The 20,927-nt window shown below is 45.4% G+C and overlaps 1 protein-coding gene across 5 annotated transcripts in view; it reads right to left on the reverse strand.

Annotated features, from left to right (window-relative positions):
* NTM (neurotrimin) overlaps positions 1-20,927 on the reverse strand; it is a 1,126,386-nt gene that overhangs the window by 296,098 nt on the left and 809,361 nt on the right. The window lies entirely within an intron of this gene.

The raw sequence follows: 20,927 nt of genomic DNA on the forward strand, positions 1-20,927 counted from the left end.
GAGAAACTAACTCCGTTCCGCCTCAGGGGAGGGTGAGTACTGAACCAAGGCTGGAAACTCTGAACTCGGCGCTTAATAGTTGAGCAGGGGGAAAGAGGCCAGCCATTCTCCTCACTTCCCTGGATGTGAGTACTACGGCATTGGTGAGAAGGGAGCAGGAAGGAGGGGTCAAATGAAATTCCTCTAAGACGAAGGATCCCTTGTTCTTTAAGCACACAGAATCAGAAATCAGAGATCCTCTACATATTTGAAGTACCGTAAACAATCTAAACAGGCCTGCAGGCAAATCTCCACCCTGTACTTCCCTCTAGTGGTGGATTATCATGGGCTATGGGGCGAGGAACTCTAGATGCACAGAGTGAACAAAAGAAAGGCAGTCACAGTAGCGGATACATTTTCAAAGCACAACAGAGCTTGGGCCACAGGGCTTCATTGACTTAGCTCATGCCCTGCGGCATTCTGGGAAAACTTGCTTTTGATCATTAACATATTTTCCCGATGTCGCGTCTGTCCAATGGCTGCGTTTCCCTATTCTCCTCGGCCACATGCACAGCTGGGTTTTTCAGGGAAAGGGAGAATCCTGGCCAGTGAAGCTTATTGCAAAGAAGGATATCTTCAAAGGAAACTGGATGGCAAATTATATTCATGGACTTGCGAAGGGTTTGCAGATGATGAAACCAATCCAGGCTCACAAAACAAAAAAGAAAATACCAACCCAAACCTGAACTGCTGCCCGTTGGAGTGTCAGAGACACAATGAAAGAAGGGGAAGGAATTTGCAACCTGCAGGGGGGCAACACAGCTGAGCTCCAGCTCTGAGCTCTGCCGATGGTGGTGAAATTCTGGGCCTGATATTAAGTCCGGATAACAGGAAGACAGGCCAAGGCAAAAGGATCTTTCTTGTCGACTGTGTTCTGAACAAAACCTTTTGTCTCTTTAGTTTCCCCTGGGCTGTAATGACTGGGTATGGCCCTAAAAGCAAAAGTGGGGTTTTTCAAAGTATAGCTTTGCTCTGTAAAGTATCTCTGGAAGACTGATACTGCAGGTTCTCTCTCTCTCTCTCTCTCTCTCTCTCTCTCTCTCTCTCTCTCTCTCACACACACACATTCTCTCTCTCTTTCTATCAGTCTTATATCAAATTGGCTTTATTTGCAGCTTAGTGCCTGATTTTCCTGAGTGTGCAGTGAGACATACCCCTCTGGAGAGCTGAGCGAGTCACTCGAGACTTCTTCTGCCTAGGACTGCACAGCCAGGGATGAGGCCCCAGCAATCTGAGCTCATCTGACAATTGTGTTGATAATGTACAAGAAGGCAGAGAATCTGGCCCTCGCTCCCAGAGTTGTTTTGGTTGTAACATGCTATAAGAAGTAAACACCAGCTTTGATCAGCGAGATAAACAGAACTGACCGAGACCTAAAGGGAAGAACTATGTTGGTGGATAGGGGCTAATTTTATGTGGGGAGATTTCTGACCATAATGACACTTTGTGATCTGTGGATAAAAGAAACCATTTAAATGCAAATCGGCAAGCCATGTTTTATACTCAGGGCCAGGCCTTGGAAAATGCCGTCAAGGGCTCGTCACTGGCTGAATTCTTAGTCTGCGATGGTGCCAAACTTTTGGGTCTCAGTCAGTACTGGCCCAGCTCAGAGTTCCTCTGGGACCTAAGGTAACATGACTCTGTAGACCCCAAGAGACTGTTCCAGGCCAGCTCTGCCCCAGATGTAAATATCCCTAGGAAGACCCATGTCAGTTGAAAAATAATAATGGATAACACTTTTTACCCTCTGGTGCAAAACAGGGAATTTCTTACCATAAAAGTATCAGGGAGTTAGATGATGGTGATGCCCAAAGTGTGCTACTTCCATTCTTCTCTCCCATAATACCTCAGCTCATTCCCTTGATTCCTCTCAAATTAAGCTACTAACTGGTTCTCATTTCCTGATGCTCACCTATTGCTCATGCCCTCCCCACAGCCTGGAATCCCTCGTACTTCAACTCTGACAGACCATACATCTCACCATCTTCAAAGCATCCAAGCATTTATCCATCCTGCTCTGACTACTGCATCAACCTCCTTGTTGATCTCCCTGCCTCCTGTCAGTCCCCACTCAAGTCCATATTTCATTCTGTTGCCTGGATCATTTTTCTACAAAATCACATCTCTCCACTCCTAAAGAATCTCCAGTGGTTGCCACCCACAACCACATCAAACAGAAACACCTTACCCTCCACATTAAAGCGCTCACGTCTTCCTACCCCGTCCCACCTCACCTCACTGTTCTCCTGCAACAACCCAGCCTGCACATTTTGCTTCTCTAATGCCAATTTTCTCACTGTACTTTTATCTTGTCTATCTCACCACTGATTCCTCACCTCTGTCCTGCCTCTGTCCTGTGATGCCCAAACATTTTGGCATCATATTCAGGGAATGGCTCAAAACATTGCTCTTTAGGATCCCAGAAACTTTTTCTGAAGCTTCAGAACTCCCCTCTCTCAAAAACCCTTGAAGATTGAGTCAGTGTTCCCAGGCCATCTGCTGAAGGGACCTATCTATGTCTCTTCCCCCTGTGTTTTCTTCCCCTCCTCACCTGCCAATTTCTAGAGATTTTCTGGAATCTTTGCAATCAAGTCTGAGTCCTGGCCCTGACAGGGCATAAAGACATGACTCCTGAAGTTTTTCAAGGAAGAATAAATCCAATGACTGGCGCTGACAAGCAGATCACTGTGTCAAAGGGGCAGAACCTTTAATCGCTTCATACATACGCCCCGGCTCGGAGGGACTAGGCCTCCCAACTCTGATAAATGTTTCATTAGGGCAGTCCAAGCCTGTGTGTCCTAGCCTATGGCCTCCTGAGAGCTGGTAATTGGAAAAGCAGGTCTCTTTCTCTGTTTCTCTCTCTCTCTGCCCCTCTCCCCTCCAACCCAGTGGACAGCAAGGGTCTGTTTTTTCCATATCTTTAGCCACACTTGCTTTACCAATGGGATTCAGGTTGTCTTGTTATCAACATTTCCCAGCAGGACCTTGTGCTGAGCTGAAACACTGTCTTCTTTCCATTTGGTGAGGCTCAGAGCTTGCTCTGAGAAGTCCTGTTATTTTCTGAGATTTGGGATTCTAAAGTTTCTTCCAGTTTTATTTATTTTTCTCCATTCCTATGCCAGTCTCTTCCAGGAGAATGGCAGAGGAGGGAGCAGGGCAGGGGAAAGAAAGTAACAAACAGAATCCAAAAAGAGTCATAATGAAAGAACTGTATATTGACTTTGGCAAGAGCTAAGAGTACCAAGTCATTGAAGTAGGGGCTGATTAACAATGGGGCAACTTTCCTTACTGAAAAGTCAAAGGTCATCAACTGGTCATCCACTGTGGTCAGGGTGATAAATAGTAAAAAGGGGAAAACGCTGATTGGTGCCTTTGTCAGTGATGGATGGTCCAAAATGTCATTCCATTCAAAGTCTTACTGAAGACACAATTCCTCCAAGAGGCTTTCCCTGACTAAACACTCACTTCATCTTCTCTCACTCCCTTCTACATTGCCCTTGCATTTAAATTAACTCTTTTTTGTCTTCCCTCCCTCAGCCCCACAACACTTATGGCATAGCTGTAATTTATTAATTTATATTAATGTCTCTCTCTAGACTGTAAGCTCACTTTGGGCAGGGAAGGGTATACCAACTCCATTACGTTGTACTCTCCCAAGTACTTAGTACAGTGCTCTGCATGCAGTAAGTGCTCAACAAATATGATTGAATAATGGATTGATTGATTCCATTGTATTTATTGAGCACCTACTGTGGGCAGAGCACTCTACTTAGCACTTGGGGGATTGAAGTAAAATAAAAAAGACAGAATCCATGCCCTCAGGAAGTTTACAGTCCAATGGGGGAGACACATGTACACGCACTGATTTACAGAAAGAAGGAAAATGCTTAGATTGTGACCTCCTTGAAGGCAGGGAAAGTAAGCATTACTGACGTTCCAAGTACTTAGTATAGAATGTCCCACTCGGAAGTTGCTTGATAAATTCCACCACTTGAAAAGTGAATGTAAGGATGGGTTGCTGAACAAAAAAGTGTTTAAACAGTGGTTTGCAAAAATCAATATATACCAAAACACTATGGGTAGAAATGATAGAGAAGGATAAAATGTAAAACATAAGACCACAAGGTTTTTACTGCATCAGATGGCTTCTCCAGGTTAGCATTTATTCTATCTCTGAGAGACTCCTTCCCCACAAAATCCACCAGACCATAGAACTTCCTATCTTCATTCAATCTTATTTATTGTGCTCCTACTGTGTGCAAAGCACTGTACTAAGTACTTGGTAGAGTACAAAATCTTCAAACACCTCCTTAAATCCCACCCTCCTCCAAGAAAACTTTCCGAAGTTATTTCCAACACCCAGGCATGTCAACCTACCAGTCACCCTTAACAGTTCTGTACTTAATTCCTCTCCTCAGGAGTTATGTCCAAAGATATCTGAGTTGAGATATATAATTATTTATTCAGTCAATTAATCTCAGTACCTTTGTATTGTTATCTGGATCTTCCCCTTGTCTCCTCTATTTGTAAATTATTCTGTCTCCACCTTTAGATTGTAATCTCTTTGAGGATAAGGAAGATGTGCCTTGGTGCTGTTGTACTGTACTGAGGATTTAGTAGAGTGCTCATCTCAGAGTAAACACTGAATACCATCAAAAGACCAATTGATTGCCCATGGAAACCCATTTTCTGAATTTAACATCCACAGTGTTTCTCTGGCTTGTTCTAGTGGTTAGAACAGTTATCTGCACATAGTAAGACCGTAAGCCCATCAATGGGCAGGGACTGTCTCTATCTGTTGCCTATTTGTACATTCCAAGCACTTAGTACAGTGCTCTGCACATAGTAAGTGCTCAATAAATACTATTGAATGAATGAATGCATAGTAAGTGCTCAGTAAACACAACTGATTGATTTTAATGTTTATCTATCCCTCTAGACTGTAAGCTCCTTGAAGGCAGGGATTGTGCCTACCAACTCTATTGCACTCTCCCGAACATTTAGCATAATGCTCTGCACACAGGAAGCACTCAATAAATAACATTCAGTGATTGATTGATGGTGGGAACAGGTGTCACCTCTCCCTCATCCTTGTTCACCAAGTGGCACTCATGGAAATGGCAGAGGCAGGAAAGAGGGTTGGGGTTGTCCAGAATGGTAGCAGGGGCTCTCAGCACTTTTGAGGTCCCATTTCCAATTGACAACCAGTGGGCAACCCTCCTAGGGTCCAAGGACAGCAGGTGAATTCAAGAAAACTAAAGGGCCTCTCCTCTTCACATTCTTCCTGAAATCCTCCTCCAGGATACATTCCTAGTTGAATTTTCTTCTCTCTGATTCATACCCCCAGACCATCATACCAGCTGTAACATTTTTGCAGCTGTAGCGATTTTCATGTTATACTATTTTTATGGTATTCATTAGTGTTTGCTAGGTATCGGGCTCTGGGTAGATACAAGCTAATCAGATTGGACACGGTCCCTGTCTCAGTTCAGTCTTAATCTCCATTTTACAGATGAGGTAACTGAGGCACAGAGAAGTTAAGTGATTGCCTAAGGTCACACAGCAGGTAAATGGCAAAGCAGGGATTAGAACCCAGGTGCTTCTGAATCCTAGGTCCATGCTCTATCCACTAGACCTTATTGCTTCTTTACCATGAGCCCCACTCTTGGTCCAGTGTCAGAAGTACGACTTTGTGAAACAGGAGACCTGGATTCAATTCAATTGAATTGTATTTACTGAGCACTTACTGTGTACAGAGCACTGTAATAACTGCTTGAGAGAATAAAATGTAACAATAAACAGACAATTCCCTGTCCACAATGAGCTCATGGCTTTGCAGGAGAGAATGAGGCAATCATTCAGCAGGCATAATGACATCAGTGTTCTTCTATATCAGCCATGGCGTTGTAATGAAAAATAATTTCCTCAAGAAACTGTTCTTCACTAACGTCTTCTGGCTCTATATAAATTCAAAATAAGAAGCAGGATGAGCCCCATGGAGTAGGTCCTCTAGTATCAATTTGATGAAAAGCAGCATAGTGTAGTGGAAAGAGCACAGACTTGGGAGTCGGAGGTCATGAGTTGTAATTGAGGCTCTGTCACTTGTCAACTGTGTGACCTTGGGCAAGTCACAACTTCTCTGTGCCTCAGTTACCTCATCTGTAAATTGGGATTAACACTGTGAGCCCTACATGGGACAACCTGATTACCTTGTATCTATCCTAGTGTTTAGAACAGTGCTTGGCACATAGTAAGCACTTAACAAATACCAACATTTAGAGAAGCAGCATGGCTTAGTAGCAAGAGCCCGGTCTTGGGAGTCAGAGGTCACGGGTTCAAATCCCGGCTCTGCTGCCTGTCAGCTGTGTGACTTTGGGCAAGTCACTTAATTTCTCTGTGCCTCAGTTACCTCATCTGTAAAATGGGGATGAAAACTGTGAGCCCTACGTGCGACAACCTGATTACCTTGTATCTACCCCAGACCTTAGAACACTGCTTGGCACTTAGTAAGTGCTTAACAATTACCAACATTATTATTATTATTATTATCATTATTATTGTTATTAACTTGCTTCTATTCCTTGCAAATCCCCAAACATTTCTGCAGATAGGATTGCCTGGCCAATTGGTGGGTTATAATAATGTATATTGCAATAGCATATAATTTCAACCGGAATTTTCAAAAAAGGGTCACTTACTGGGTTCTAGACTCTGCTCTGTTGTTAGAGCTTGGCTATCAGTGATGAAGGTTTCTGACCAAAGAAGTGCATAGAGCATTCAGCAAGATTGGCAACCCTGGAAGAAATCCTGAAAAACATCTGGCTAAAGTGGGCAATGAAATCCACCAAGGCTAGCAAGGCCAACACCTTCTGGGTCATTGAGCCACGGCTCAGAATTGGCATTATACAGCAGTCAATTTAGCTGTAAATGGGTTTTGCCTATTAAAAAAAACATTGTGTGCCCTAGGTAATTTATTGATCACTTGCCCACCTTCTCTCTCACTGAAATCTGTGCCCTAGCAGAAACATGATGGGCAGAGAAGGGAGAGGCTGAGTGGCTTGCACAAGCAACAAGCACTACGATATACCTTCAACCAGATACTCTGTCTTGAAGTCTCAAAACCAAAGGGAGAGTCCAACCTTTAAACACTTAACCATTCACCTACCCATCTTTCTAGCCATCTGTCTGTCCGTTAGATCATAAACTCTTTGTACTCTCCCAAGTAATTAGCACAGGGCTCTCTCTCTGTGTCTCCCTTTCTCTCTCTCTCCTGCTCTCGCTTCTCAATCTCTTTCTTTTCTTTCTCTCCAAACTAGATATGCTCAATAAATACAACTGATTTATTGATTAATTGAAAGATTTCTGGACAATCTGCAGTCCACTAATTAAATAAGTACATGGTTTGTCTTATTGACACCTTTAAGCAATATTGGAGCTATTATTCCCATTTCCCCATTCTGACAGACCACAGGGTCACCTTAGGATTGCAAAAGAATGTAAAAAAAAAATATAACAATTGGGACTTAGGTTCAGGGAAGCCTGAAACCCAACCTTGTCTCCAGTCACCAGGCTGCATTTAAGCTGACAGTCATTTAAAAGAGTTCAGAAAGATCCCTGCCTTTGTTCACTCACCCTGCTCTAAAGCATGTCTGTTTTGACGGTTATTTTTCCCCCTCAAAATCTTAATCACAAAAAAAGATAAAAAAGAGCAAGTCAAGAGATCAAAGAGATTTTTAAAACTATAAACCGTGGGGAATTTGCTTCTAAATCCACTCTCCTGAGGAGACAAGCTTAGTTTGTTTCAAACCAAGATCAGACCATTGGTAAAAGCTTCACTCTCCATGGAGGATGAAGGGTAAGTCCAGTGCTAGAGTTCTCCCTTTCCATCCTTCCAGTGTGGCCGTTCTGAGTGTCTTTCTGAACGTCTTTACTAATCGACATAACTCTACCTCACCCACATACTTCTTTCCCAGTGCTCAGGCTCACAAAGCTGTCCTCTGTACTCAGTTGATGCCTAATAAAGACTATTACTACTACGAAAGTCATTCCTTAAACACCCATATGGCATTACCTAGTGGATAGAGCACAGTCCTGGGATTCAGAAGGTCATGCGTTCTAATCTGCCATTTGTCTGTAGACAAGTCACTTGACTTCTCTGTTCCTCAATTACCACATCTATAAAATGGGGAATGAGACTGTGAGCCCCATTTGAGACAGGCACTGTGTCCAACCTGATTCGCTTGTATTCACTTCAGCACTTAGTAATAATAATGACGATGATGGCATTTGTTAAGTGCTTACTTTGTGCAAGGCACTATACTAAGCACTGGAATGGATAGAAGCAAATCGAGTTTGGCTCAGTCCCTGTCCCAAGTGGGGCTCACAGTCTTAATCTCCATTTTACAGAAGAGGTATCTGAGACCCAAAGAGTGAAGTGACTTGCCCAAAGTCACACAGCAGACAAGTGGTGGAGACAGTATTAGAACCCATGACCTTCTGACTCCCAGACCCATGCTCTATCCACTAAATCATGAGTGCCTGGCAAATGGAAAGAGCTTAACAAGTACCAAAATTATTATTATTAATAAAAACATTTTGGGGGAAAATATAATAAAACAAAAAGTAAACTAGCAACCATATTATCTGAACTGGCATTTGTCAGAAGTTGCCTGAACCAAAGCGATCTTAAGGAAAACAACATCTGCAATGATGTAAGATTGTGTGAAGGAGGTCCAGAGGGTCATAGAATCTAGCCCTTGGCAAGAATCTAGCCCTTGGCATTGGAGAAGTGATCAGGAAGGTCTTCTTGCACTTTCCCAGTTCATCATCCCACAGGCTACACCTAAAATGTTGTGACCCCATGTTCAGTTCACCCAGCCTTGTCTGTTCAGTTGCCAATCAGGCCTAACTCCTAATCCCGTCCCTTAATCTAATCAGAACTCTAGTCTTTACTCTGGCTATGACCCTAAAATAACTCTAATCTTGGCTCCAAACCAAAAATAGCCCTAACCCTGACTCTAATGCTAAAACATCATTTCCACAACTGAAATTGTCCATAATAATAGGATAATACAATAAAAGCATTTATTAAATGCTTACTATGTGTCAAGCAATCCATCAGTCATATTTACTGAGCACTTACTGTATGCAGAGTACTATACTAAGCCATTGGGAAAGTACGATTCAACACTTCTGGTAGAGATGTAACCTGCCCACAAGGAGCTTAGAGTCTAGAGGGGGAAACAGATCTTAAATAAAAACATTACGGCTATGTACACAAGTGCCGTGAGGTTGAGGAAGGCGTGAATATGGGTGCCAATCCAAGTGCAAGATTGACACAGAAGGGAATGGGGAAAGCAGAAATGAGGGCCTAACTGGGCAAGGCCTCTTGGATGAGATGTACCTTAGGTAAGGCTTTGAAGGTGGGGAGAGTGAACGTCTGTTCAATATGAACCGAGAAGGGGTTCCAGGCCAGAGGGAGGATGTAGGTGAAGGGATGGTGGTGAGATAGACATGATCGAGTTACAGTTAGTAGGTTGGTGTTAGAGGAGCAAAATGTGTGGGCTGGGTTGCAGTAGGAAATCAGAGAGGTAAGATAGAAGGGGTCAAGGTGATTGAGTGCTTTAAAGCTGATGGTAAGGAGTTCCTGTTTGGTGTGGAGGTAGGTGGGCAACAACTGGAGGTCCTTGAGGAGTGGGGAGATGCAGACTGAACTTTTTTAGGAAAATGATCTGGGCAGCCACTTATGGACTGAAGTGGTGAGAGGCATGATGGAGGGAGGTTGATGAGGAGGCAGATGCAATAATCAAGGTGGGATAAAATGAGTGCTCGCATCAGCATAACAGCAGTTTGGATGGAGAAGAAAGGTTGGATTTTATTGATGTTGTGAAGGTTAAAATGACAGGATTTGGTGACTCATTGTAATCAAGGATCATGTCTGCTAACTTAGTTGTATTGTATGTCCCCAAGAGCTTAGTACAGTGGCCTGCACATAGGAAGCACTCAGTAAATGTCATTGATTGACTGATCTTGGCTCAGCCATTTGTCTTCTGTGTAACCTTGGGCAATTCACTTAACTTCTCTATGGTTTAGTTTCCTCATCTGCAAAATGGGGATCCACTACCTGTTCTTCCTCCTACTTTGACTGTGAGCTCCATGTAGAACCTGATTATCTTGTATCTACCCCAGTACTTAGTACAGTGCTTGAAACATAACAAGTGCTTGACAGATATTATTATTATCATTATTTTTATTATTTGGGTTGAATAAGAGAGATGAGCCATGGATAATGTCAAGGGCACAGGCTTGTGAGACAGAAAGGATGGTGTTGCTGTATACAGTGACAAGAATGTCAGGGGAAGGGCAGAATTTGGGTGGGAAGATGAGGAGTTCTGTTCTAAGTGCTGGTGTAGACACAAGCTAATCAGGTTGAACACAGTCCCTGTCCCACATGAGGCTCACAATCTAAGTAGGAGGGAGAAAAGGTATTTAATCCCATTTTATAGATGAGGAAACCGAGGCATAGAGGAATTAAGGGACTTGCCCTAGGTCACACAGCAAGCAACTGTCAGACCTAAGATTAGAAGTCTGCTGACTTCCAGGTCCATGCTCTTTCCACTGGGACATACTGCTTCTCTTTTTACAGATTGATTTCAATAACAATGATAATAAACCATGGTATTTGATAAATGTTTATTATATGCCGAACACTGTACTATACACTGAGTTAAACATAGGATAATCAGATCGGACTCTGTCCCTGTCCCACATGAGCATCACAGTGTAAGGGGAGGGAGAATCCCATTTTACAAATAAAGAAACTGAGTTATAGAGAATCAACCGATCATATTTATTGAGTGCTTACTATGTGCAAAGCACTGTATTAAGTGCTTGCGATTGTTCAATTCAATGCCTTGGCCAAAGTTGCCCAACAGGCAAGTAGTGTGGCTGGGTTTAGAATGCAGCCTCCTGACTCCCATAATAAAGATGGGAAAATGGCAGTGCTTGGAGTTTAAGTAGCTAGGATGTAGGTGATATGTAATCCTCTCAATACATTATGTTTTATAGACTACCCTGTATTATAATCCATGGAATAAATTATGCATTACTAAAGGTATGACTGTAAAGGTGCTGACAAACAACAGTGATAGTCAGTGGAGAGGGGTAAAGACCAAGAAACCCCAGGTAGGAAGTGGGAGTGGAAAACAGAGTTGAACCTGGAAGGTTTGGAAAAAGAAAGGAAGCAGGACAGAAGAATTGGATTTTTCCAGCCTTGCCTCACTTTTCCTGGCCAGATCTCTCCCAGCTCTCCTGCCAGTCCTCCCCAGAGCTCTCCAGGCTGCCACCCTCCACCCCTTTCTGCCCCTTGAGGGCCTTGGCAGAATGGAGATAAGTGGTTAGTTATGGTATTAATTAGATGCTCACTATGTAAATAGAACTGTGCTAAGCATTGGGGTAGATTCAGATTAGCTATAGTCCCTGTCCCAAGCTAGGTCTGTGGTGGGGGTAGACAGAATAAGACAAGAATGGAATGTGAACACTGACCAAAAACAGAGTCAATAAACCCAGGCGATAATGTCAAGACAAGTTACAGAATGGTTCTTAGATGTGGGAGTCCCCAGGGTCCCCACTGTTCCAGGCAATAAGTCTTTAGTCACAAACCCTCTGGCAGCCTCCCCAGGGTTCAAACTGATGTGAAGGGAATCTTCCAGTACTCGTCTTCTGGCAGGAGCATGGGGCAGTTGCAGAACCAGGAGTCTGGGCCGGAAGGAGACTTTGGGCCACATGTGATTCAGCTCCACTATCCCCGGCCCCCACACGATGCAGTGAACGGTGTGCAGAAAGATTGGTTTCTGATCAGACTGGGATGACCAGTCAAGTGGTTTTGGACAGGATAATCTGATATGTTCCCCATCCAATACAGACAAGGCACTGGAAAATTTTATATCTGGAATTTCTATTATCAGTGTCCAGTGTCCTCCTCAGTCTCTGCTGCTGGGGTCCAAGGCCTAGACATGGAAGCAGTGTTCTCAGAGACCTGAGAATGCAACGGAACCATTCTGGAGCAGCGAAAGAGGTCAGGGCTACCCCAAGAGGAATGCCTTGGGCTAGGGCAGGCTTGCTGCACAAATACAAAATAATATGCATTGTCATCATGCCTGTCAGCCCCGACACATTTGACCTGGACCTAGAGTCTCCATACCCAGCACTCTCCTAGGCATGGCCCTGCCTGCTCTTGCTGCCTAAGCAACAGTTTCAGAGAGCCCTCATCCTTGCTGCAGTGACAGAGCAGAGATACCTGAGCCTCGGCCCCTGGATTTTCAAGTTTTCATTCCAATGGAACTTTCCTCTGAGAAAGGGTGCTCAGGTGGATGGGGAGCACAGATGGGCCCCCAGAAAAAGAGCCAGCAAACATCACGAATGCCAGGTGTCCAGAGAACTGACCTCCCGGGCGCCTTCTGGCGAGTGCTTTGGTTTACTAATCTCTCCAAGTTGGCAGCTGTTCTGGCGGAGCCAAGATTATCCCCACATGGGACGGCTTAATTGCTGCCAATGGATAATTTGACCCTTTTCGTCCAGATGGCCCCGAACCCCCCACCCACATTGGGTGCCTGTCATTCTCCAGGAAAATGCCCATTGACCTCATTACTTCTGAACGCCTTCTCTCCCCGCCCATTTCTCCAGAACCACCACCTTCCCAATTCCAAACCCAAACATCAAATAAAAGTAAATGGGGGGAAGGGGGGGGAACGCAGGGAAGGAGAGAAGGGAGGGCTTCTTGGAAACTCTATTCTAATTTCTGGGATGGCGAAGTGTTTATTTATAATTTAACATTTATAACACTCAGACCAATTATTAGCTGAAGGCTTTCAAGTAAAAATGTAGGTCAAGCAATATCATGTGGGATAATAGCAATTGTTTCAGCTTCAGGGAACATGTAAGTAATTGAAACTCACCATTTCCCGAGCTTATTACAGACAAGCATGGACGTAATTTCCCTGAGCCTCACTGACAGAGCACTGCAAGTCCACTCTAGCATCTAGGCTGGCTAGGGACACTGAGTCTTTCCACATGGATTTGGGACAGGTTTAATGCAGGGGTCTCTGCCCTTCTCTGCCTGGGGCACCAGCCCCTACCAGGTTTTGCTAAAGACACTTGTTCTTGAGATCAGATGGGTAGAGAGTGGGCCTTGAGCCAGGACTCCCTGGTACTAAACCAATAGCTTGGTGCCTGGTGGCCAGGCTGATGCCACAATAGGATTACTGTGGAATCTGGAACCTGCTGCAAAGACAGAGTCAGCTAACAATGATTAAAGACTATTAACCCATGTGGCTGGTGGCCTCCTGCATCCCAAACTTGAAACTGGCCTTGACAGTTGAGATGAAAACAAAGCTAAATCGGTCTACCCATCCTTCCCTCAGTCCCTCCCTCCCTCTGTCTCTCTTCCTCCCCTTCCCTCCCCATTTCCTCCCCACTCCTCCCCTCTGTCCATTCCTCCCCCTTCCTCCCTTCCTTCCTTCCATCTGTCCCTCCTTCCTTCCTTCCTCCATGGTTTCTTTCATTGAATGCTTCCAGACACTCAGTATACTGCTCAGCTCCCAGAAGGTAGGTACTTGGTCAGTAGTGATGATGATGATAGAGAAAGTGATTATGTTGTTGGCGACTGGGAGATGGAGAGATGGAAAAAGTCTGTCTGGAGATTCCTTAAGAGACTAAATGGCTAAGCCCATGCATAAGTCTCACTTTCCTCCACCTCACCCTTCTGGTGCTAGACCAAAGACTGTGGCAAGAGAATCCACAGAATGGCTTCAGTTACATACACATACACACACACACACACACAAACACAACTTTTCCCTTGCAGTTTAGTTAGAAATAGCCCCACAGTAGCAAAGGAGAATGTGGCGGCGAGGTTAAGGAGAAGCCATTATCTGGCTGAAATTTTCGTGTCAGTCCCATAGGCCCAAAGACATTTGAGGGCTTCCATCAGTCTGTCATCAAGGAAACACCCGTAAGTATCCATCAATAGGATCTGTCACCCGCAGGGCTGGGTGTGGGGTCCTGGAGGAGAAGGTTCAGCAACGGCCCCTCTAGGTTGACTATGCACTTGGCTGTCTATCCCATAATCAATCAATTCATGGTATTAATTGAGCGCCTATGGACAGAGCATCGTACTATGCACTCTGGAGAGTAGAATACAATAGAATTAACGTGTTCCCTGCCCATAATAAGTTTACAGTCTAGAGGGACAATAGTCACCCCAGCCCCATAACACTTAAGTCCATATCCTTATAAGTCTACTATTTCCCCTATCTGTAATTTATTTTAATCTCTGCCTTGTAGACTGTAAACTCCTTGTAGGCAAAGATCCTGTCTAGCAGCAGCTTCTCTTAGTGGATAGAGCATGGGCCTGTGAGTCAGAAGGACCTGGGTTCTAATCCTAGCTCTGCCACGTGTCTGCTGTTTGACCTTGGGCAGGTCACTTAACTTCTCTGGGCCTCAGTTATCTCATCTGTAAAACAGGGATTAAGAATGCAAGCCCCATTTGGGACAGGGACTATCCCCAGCCTGAATGATTAGTATCTATCTTAGTGCTTAGAACAATGCTTGACAATATATTACAAATAAATCACTTTCAGATAGGGGAAATAGATTATAAGGATATGGATTTAAGTACTGTGGGGCTGGGGTGAGTATCGTCCCCCTAGACTGTAAGCTTGTTAGGAGCAAGAATATGCTAATTCTACTGTATTGTATTCTCCCAAGTGCTTAGTGCTTATGGTTCTCTGTACACAGCGCTCATTAGATACCATTGATTGATGCTACACTCAGGAACTGCTCAATAAATTCCACTGATTGATGAGTTGAGTGATTGCCCAGATACACTGGAAGGGTGGCCTCAAGAAGTATCTACCACTGATTTGCCACAAAAGGGATAGGGGATGAGGTCTACACTGGCCCAGCTGCTGCTTTCATTCTCTATGACACCAATTTGCACTGTTTGTGGCCCATGTTCCCCGGAGCCAGCTGGAACGTGGGCCTTCCAAGTCCAGATTGGCTCAGGAGGAATGGGAAGTACTGTTTTGGTTGAATGTCATCACGTGTGTCAGCCCATGTGCCCCAGCACGTGTAGCTGGACTCGTGAGCTGGAAGAGTGCCTGGCGTGTCCTGCAGCTGCTGAGGAGAGGAGACAGGAGTTGAGGATGCCTCCAGGGACTCTAAACCTGGCAGGGCAATCCACCAATCTGGAAGGGAGGGGTAGTACTTTGGCCCATAATAAGCGCTTAAATACTGTGAATATTAACTATTATTACTCTTTGAGCCTCTATTGTGCTTTGAAGAGTACAATAGAGATAAAAGGCACAACCCGGGCCTGCAAGGAGCTGACATTCCAATAACTCTTTAGCAGGTCTTTCTCCTCAGGCTCCAGGCAAGGAATGGAAGGCTGCCTCCTCCACCTCCACCCCCAACCCCTCCACACACATACCACCACCACCACCTTCCAAGCCCTCATTATAGGAAGACAGAAAAGAGGTTCTGGGAGAAAAGGGGGAAGGAACCATGGTCTTTAGCCTAGAGAAGTGAAAGCTGAGGGGTGATTATATTGTCCCCAACTCTCTGCAGGAGAGTTTGTCTCCTGTTTAAGTGCAGCAAGAGACAGTGTGGTAATCTCAAAGGGAGAATGTTCTGATCATCAGGGTGATTAAACTGTGGAAGAGGCCATCCAGGGGAGAGGTGGAGTCTCCAGTCCTGATTTTTTTATTTTTTTATGAATAGGTGGCAAGTACTTGGTTGAGGGGTGGGAGTTAGACATAGAGGTAGGGGCCAGGATCATATGAACTGTAGAAGCCCTTGCAAGGTCAAACAATAGACTACTTGGCATGAATGGGCACTACTGGACTGGCAGCTCTGCAGAGGCCCTATAGACCAGGACTCAGAAGGGAACAATATCCCCAAGCAAGCTCCTGGGAACCTATGAGTCAACTCCATGTAGTGTCTCACACCAGAGACTGGACCAATCACAAAGAGATTTATTAGGCCTGAGATCAAACTGAGAAAAGGAGGCAAGAGGAAGGACAGGTTGGTTCTGAAGAGAAAAGGCAAATTGAAAAGGGGATTTAGGAACAATCCATTCTAATTACTGTGATAAAGAGCTGTCAGTCAATAGCCTGGATATGAAACTTAGCCGATTGGAGCTCAGAGGCCTGCTCCCATTTCTCTCCAGCTTTTTATTTATTAAAAAGCTCCTGGTGCAAATGAGCATTCAGTATTCCAAGTGCATCATTGTTTTCCTTGCTTTGATCTGCAAACGCTTTGATAAAGGGATTGAAAAGACTGTCAAATTTCCCTCCAAAGTTTCAGTTTGGGGTTTGCACCAGCTGATAAAATTCAATTTTGTAAGGGCTGACAGTGATAGTCTTGATTACCCACAGTAGCCAGACCCTCACATCCCTCCAGCCCAACACATTTCTACATGCCTCCTTCCCATGTGGGGCTGGAGGGATGTGAGGGTCTGGGGGGAGGGAGGATTTCCCCTTGGCAGGGAGATGAGACAGTGTGAGCCAATGGCAGCAGCAGGTGAAGGCTAGTGTCTATGGGACAACAAAGAAATGCCTGCCCACCTACCCTCAGATCCAGAGCAGGTGCCTTGAACTCCCCAGCAGAGTGGTAAATGGCCCCCCTAAGGCCCATTTGCAAAGGATGACTTGGAGACAGGGCTAGGGCCGGGGCCAGGGTGATAGTTCACCATTGAATCTCCTCATCCAAGGTTCTGCAAGATCTACTGAGGCTTGAACATTCATGATTATCCCTAGTGACTCAGGTCCTGCAGCTACCAAGTAGTACACACAAGGGTCCAGAAATCAGACTAAGGGAAAAGAAACCAGGCAGCAGCCCTAAAATAAATGAAATACTAAGTCTGCTTCTCCCTTCTCTTCCTCAGTGGTTTCCCAGGGTGGACTTGCTTGGGGAAACTGGGAGGGTGTTTTCGTTTGACAATGAGTGTTCCCTTGGCCAGATGGAGCAGAGAGAGATGGCTGGGAAGGGGAGTGGAGGCAAGGACCAATGTGTGGAGGGGTATGCTGGGAAATATGTTCTCAGACGAGATGTCCTTCTCTTATTTTCTTATTTTCAACCTCATTTTAAGGTTGAACAAAGGTATTGAGCTGGAGAAACTGAGGAAGGGAGAGGGCTTAGAGGTCACAAGGTAAGGCAGGGGTGGGTGGGCTTGGGAAAGTCAGTGTCTGAATCAGACCAGCAGGGTCACTTCAGTGCTACCACAGGCTCAGGCCATGGGGCGAGCGGTGGCCGGGGCTGCTATCTGTTGCTGCTCTGGCAATGGCCCTCATCAACTTTGCTCCTCCTTCCCTGTCCTGCCTCCCCTGGACCCCATACCTCCAACATCCAGCTCTGAGGTGGCATCTCAGGCCTTGTGGGCAGCCTCAGCTGTTCACTGACCAGAGCTATTGTCTCTGAGCAGGCCTGCTCCAGCCTGGACCCACCCCCCACTCTTGTCACCCAGGCAATCTTCCAGCAGTGACTACTTGTCCCCTTCTCCCCCAACCCCTGCCCCCAAATCTCAGCCAATGGGTTAACAGTCCTTTCCCTTTTCCATTTTCACACCAAGCCCTTTTTCCTATGGGGCTGGGTAAAGTTGAGGCAATGTACCCCCAAACTACCTCACTGCCAAAATTCAGCAAATGAGGGTTGATGATGACGTCTCCAGGGTCTTGCAGCCTTATTTTTTAAAGCTTGGTTCTCTGGATGCAGCTGGCCCTGGGTGGAGTCAGGGAGGTGGGACCGCGGGTGGCATGGGGTGATGGTGAGATGGCAGTAGATAGGTTTCTGAGGGTGCCCAGGCCAAGTTGGAAGTTTTGCCTGGGAGGACAGAGCAATAGCTCTGGAGCAAGGAGTCACTGATCCCCAGAAAAGATGCCCAGTGCTTGGGACCACAATCAAGCTCCACTCCAGGAGTAGGGGTTAGAAAGGTTTTCACCATTTAAAAGCAGTGAAACCAGTCAATCAATAAAATATATATTGAGAATTTGCCACTTTCAAACATACCCAGGTCTCCCCTATCCTTAAAAAACAACCCTCCCTTGATCCCACAGCTCCCTCCAGTTATCACCCCATCTCCCTCCTACCATTCTTCTCCAAACTCCTTGTGCAAATGGTCTAAACCCATTGCCTCAAGTTCCTCTCCTCCAGTTCTCTCCTTGATCTCCTCTAATCTGGTTTCCATACCCTTCACTGCACAGAAACTGCCCTCTTTAAAGGTCATAAATGATTTCTTTCTTGCCAAATCCACTGGCTTCCACTCCATCCTAATCCTCCTTGACCTCTCAGCTGCCTTCGACACTATCACCCCCTTCTTCTGGAAATACTATCCAAACTCGGCTTCATTTACACCGTCCTTTCCTAGTTCTCCTACTATCTCATTGGTTAATCTTCAGTCTCTTTTATGGGCTCCTCCTCTGCCTCCCACCCTCTGTGGGAGTTTTTCAAGGCTTCTATTGTCCATCTACACTCACTCCCTTGGAGAACTCATTCGCTCCCAGGTCTTCGAATACCACCTGTATGTGGAATATTCCTAAATCTACATCTCCTGCCCTGCTCTCTCTTCCTCACTGCAGTCTCACAGTTTGTTCTGCCTTCAAAACATCTCTTTCTGGATGTACTCTCATTACCTCAAACTTAACATGTCCAAAACATAACTTCTCATCTTCCCACCCAAAACTTGTCTGCCTCCCATTTTCCAGTCACTGTAGACAGCCCCACCATCCTTCCTGTCTCACAAGCCCATAATCTTGACATTACTCTTGACTCATCTCTTTCATTCAACCCACATATTCAATCCATTACTAAATCCTGTCCATTCAACCTTCACAATATGGCTAATATTTGCCCCTTCAACTCCATCCAAACGGCTGCAATGTTAATTCAATCACTTACCCTATATACCACCTTGATTACTGTTACCAGCATCCTTGGTGAACTCCCTGTCTCCTGTCTCTCTCTGCTCCAGACCATATTTCCCTCTGCTGCTTAGATCATTACTGTAAGCCCGTCGATTAGACTGTAAGCCCATCAATGGGCAGGGACTGTCCCTATCTATTGCCAATTTGTACATTCCAAGCACTTAGAACAGTGCTCTGCACATAGTAAGCACTCAATAAATAGTATTGAATTTTTCTACAAAAACATTCAGCCAATATTTCCCCACTCCTCAAGAACTTCCAGTGGTTGCCCATTTATCTCTGCATCAAATAGGAACTCTTTACCTTCGGGTTTAAAGCATTCAATCACCCTGCCCCTCCTACCTTTCCTCACTGCTCTCCTATTACAACCCAGCCGGCACACTGAGCTCCTTTAATGCCAACCTACTCACTGTACCTTAACTTCTCACCAACCTCTCACCCACATCTTTCTTCTGGCCTGGAACTTCCTCCCTCTTCATATCCGACCAAGAATTACTCTCTCCACCTTCAAACCTTTATTGAAAGCACATATCCTCCAAGATGCCTTCCCTGACTAATCTCTCATTTCCTCTTCTCTCACTCTCTCGGTGTCACCTTTGCACCAGGATTTGCTTCCTTCATTCACCTCTCCTTAAGCTCCATAGCACTTATGCCTATATCCATAATTTATTTATTTATATTAATGTCTGTCTCCCCCTTGTGACTGCGAGCTCACTGTGGGCAGGGAATGGGTCTACCAACTCTGTTACATTGTACTCTCCCAAGTGCACCATAAAGTGCTCTGCACAGAGTAAGTGCTCAATAAATTCAATTGATTGATGACTTTACAGTTTGCAGAGCACTGTGTCACGTACTTGGAAAAGTGCAATAGTTAGTAGAAATGATTGCTGCTCTGAAGAAGCTGAGGATCTAGTAAGAGAGGGAGGCATTAAAACTCATTACAGAATGGAGAAGCAGCAGAGTATAAGGATATGTGCATAAGTCGGAATCCACCTATTACCAGAGAACTGCCGAGGTGGTGGGTATTACAATGCTTCTTGCAAGTCTGTCTTCAGGTCTGGTCCATCACTGGTACCTCATGAGCAGGCTTGTGAATGTCTGGGTTTTCAGCTCAAAATCTTCCCGACTCCCCCACTCCTCTCTCAGGCCAGTCGACCTCTCCCAATTCATCTTGCTCTTAAAACATTATTTTACAGAGCTCGAACCCCTGCGGGTTCGATCAAACCGAGTTAATTAAGCCACAGGTACTCCAAGGCAGGCTGTTTCAAGGAGATAAGTGATGCCTTTCATTCCCCCGTAAATGGCCGGGACCCAGCCGACTTCAAGGAGCCTGCAGCTCTGTGGACAAGACCAGACCCTCTTTCCTAAGTGAACCAGGACCAAGTGTCCTAAAGGCAGTCTTTCTGTGCAATCCAAAGCCCAGGATGAATGGGGTCACCCCAAGAAAGGATCAAAGAGCGAGGGCTGCAGCTGTGCCCATCAGAGCAGGTGAGGCCCAACTTAGGGAGCATCTGACTGGAGCATCCTGTGGTGCAGAGGGCAGAGAAGACTGTGCCTTGCTCAGAGCCTAGGGATTGGCCCAGGAGATTATTCAAAACAGAGCAGGGAACAGCAAAAAGGGGCACCCAAAAGCCATCACCACAGACACCCTAATTTCTGTGGAAATCCTACAGCCCTGATAACCCACCACTCTGGCTCACACCCAATAGACCCCCTCACTTCTAAGCGACTTCTTGACACAACACTGCTAAAATCTTCCCTTTCCTCTCCATCCAAACTGCTGCTTCGCTAATCGAAACACTTAACCTATCCTGCCTTGACTATTGTATCTGCCTCCTTGCTGACCTCCCTTCTTCTGTTCTCTGTCTACTCCAGTCCAAACTTCACTTTGCTGCCCGGATCATTCTTCTA

Source organism: Ornithorhynchus anatinus, chromosome 11 (assembly GCF_004115215.2).
Source record: "Ornithorhynchus anatinus isolate Pmale09 chromosome 11, mOrnAna1.pri.v4, whole genome shotgun sequence".
Taxonomy (NCBI): Eukaryota; Metazoa; Chordata; class Mammalia; order Monotremata; family Ornithorhynchidae; genus Ornithorhynchus; species Ornithorhynchus anatinus.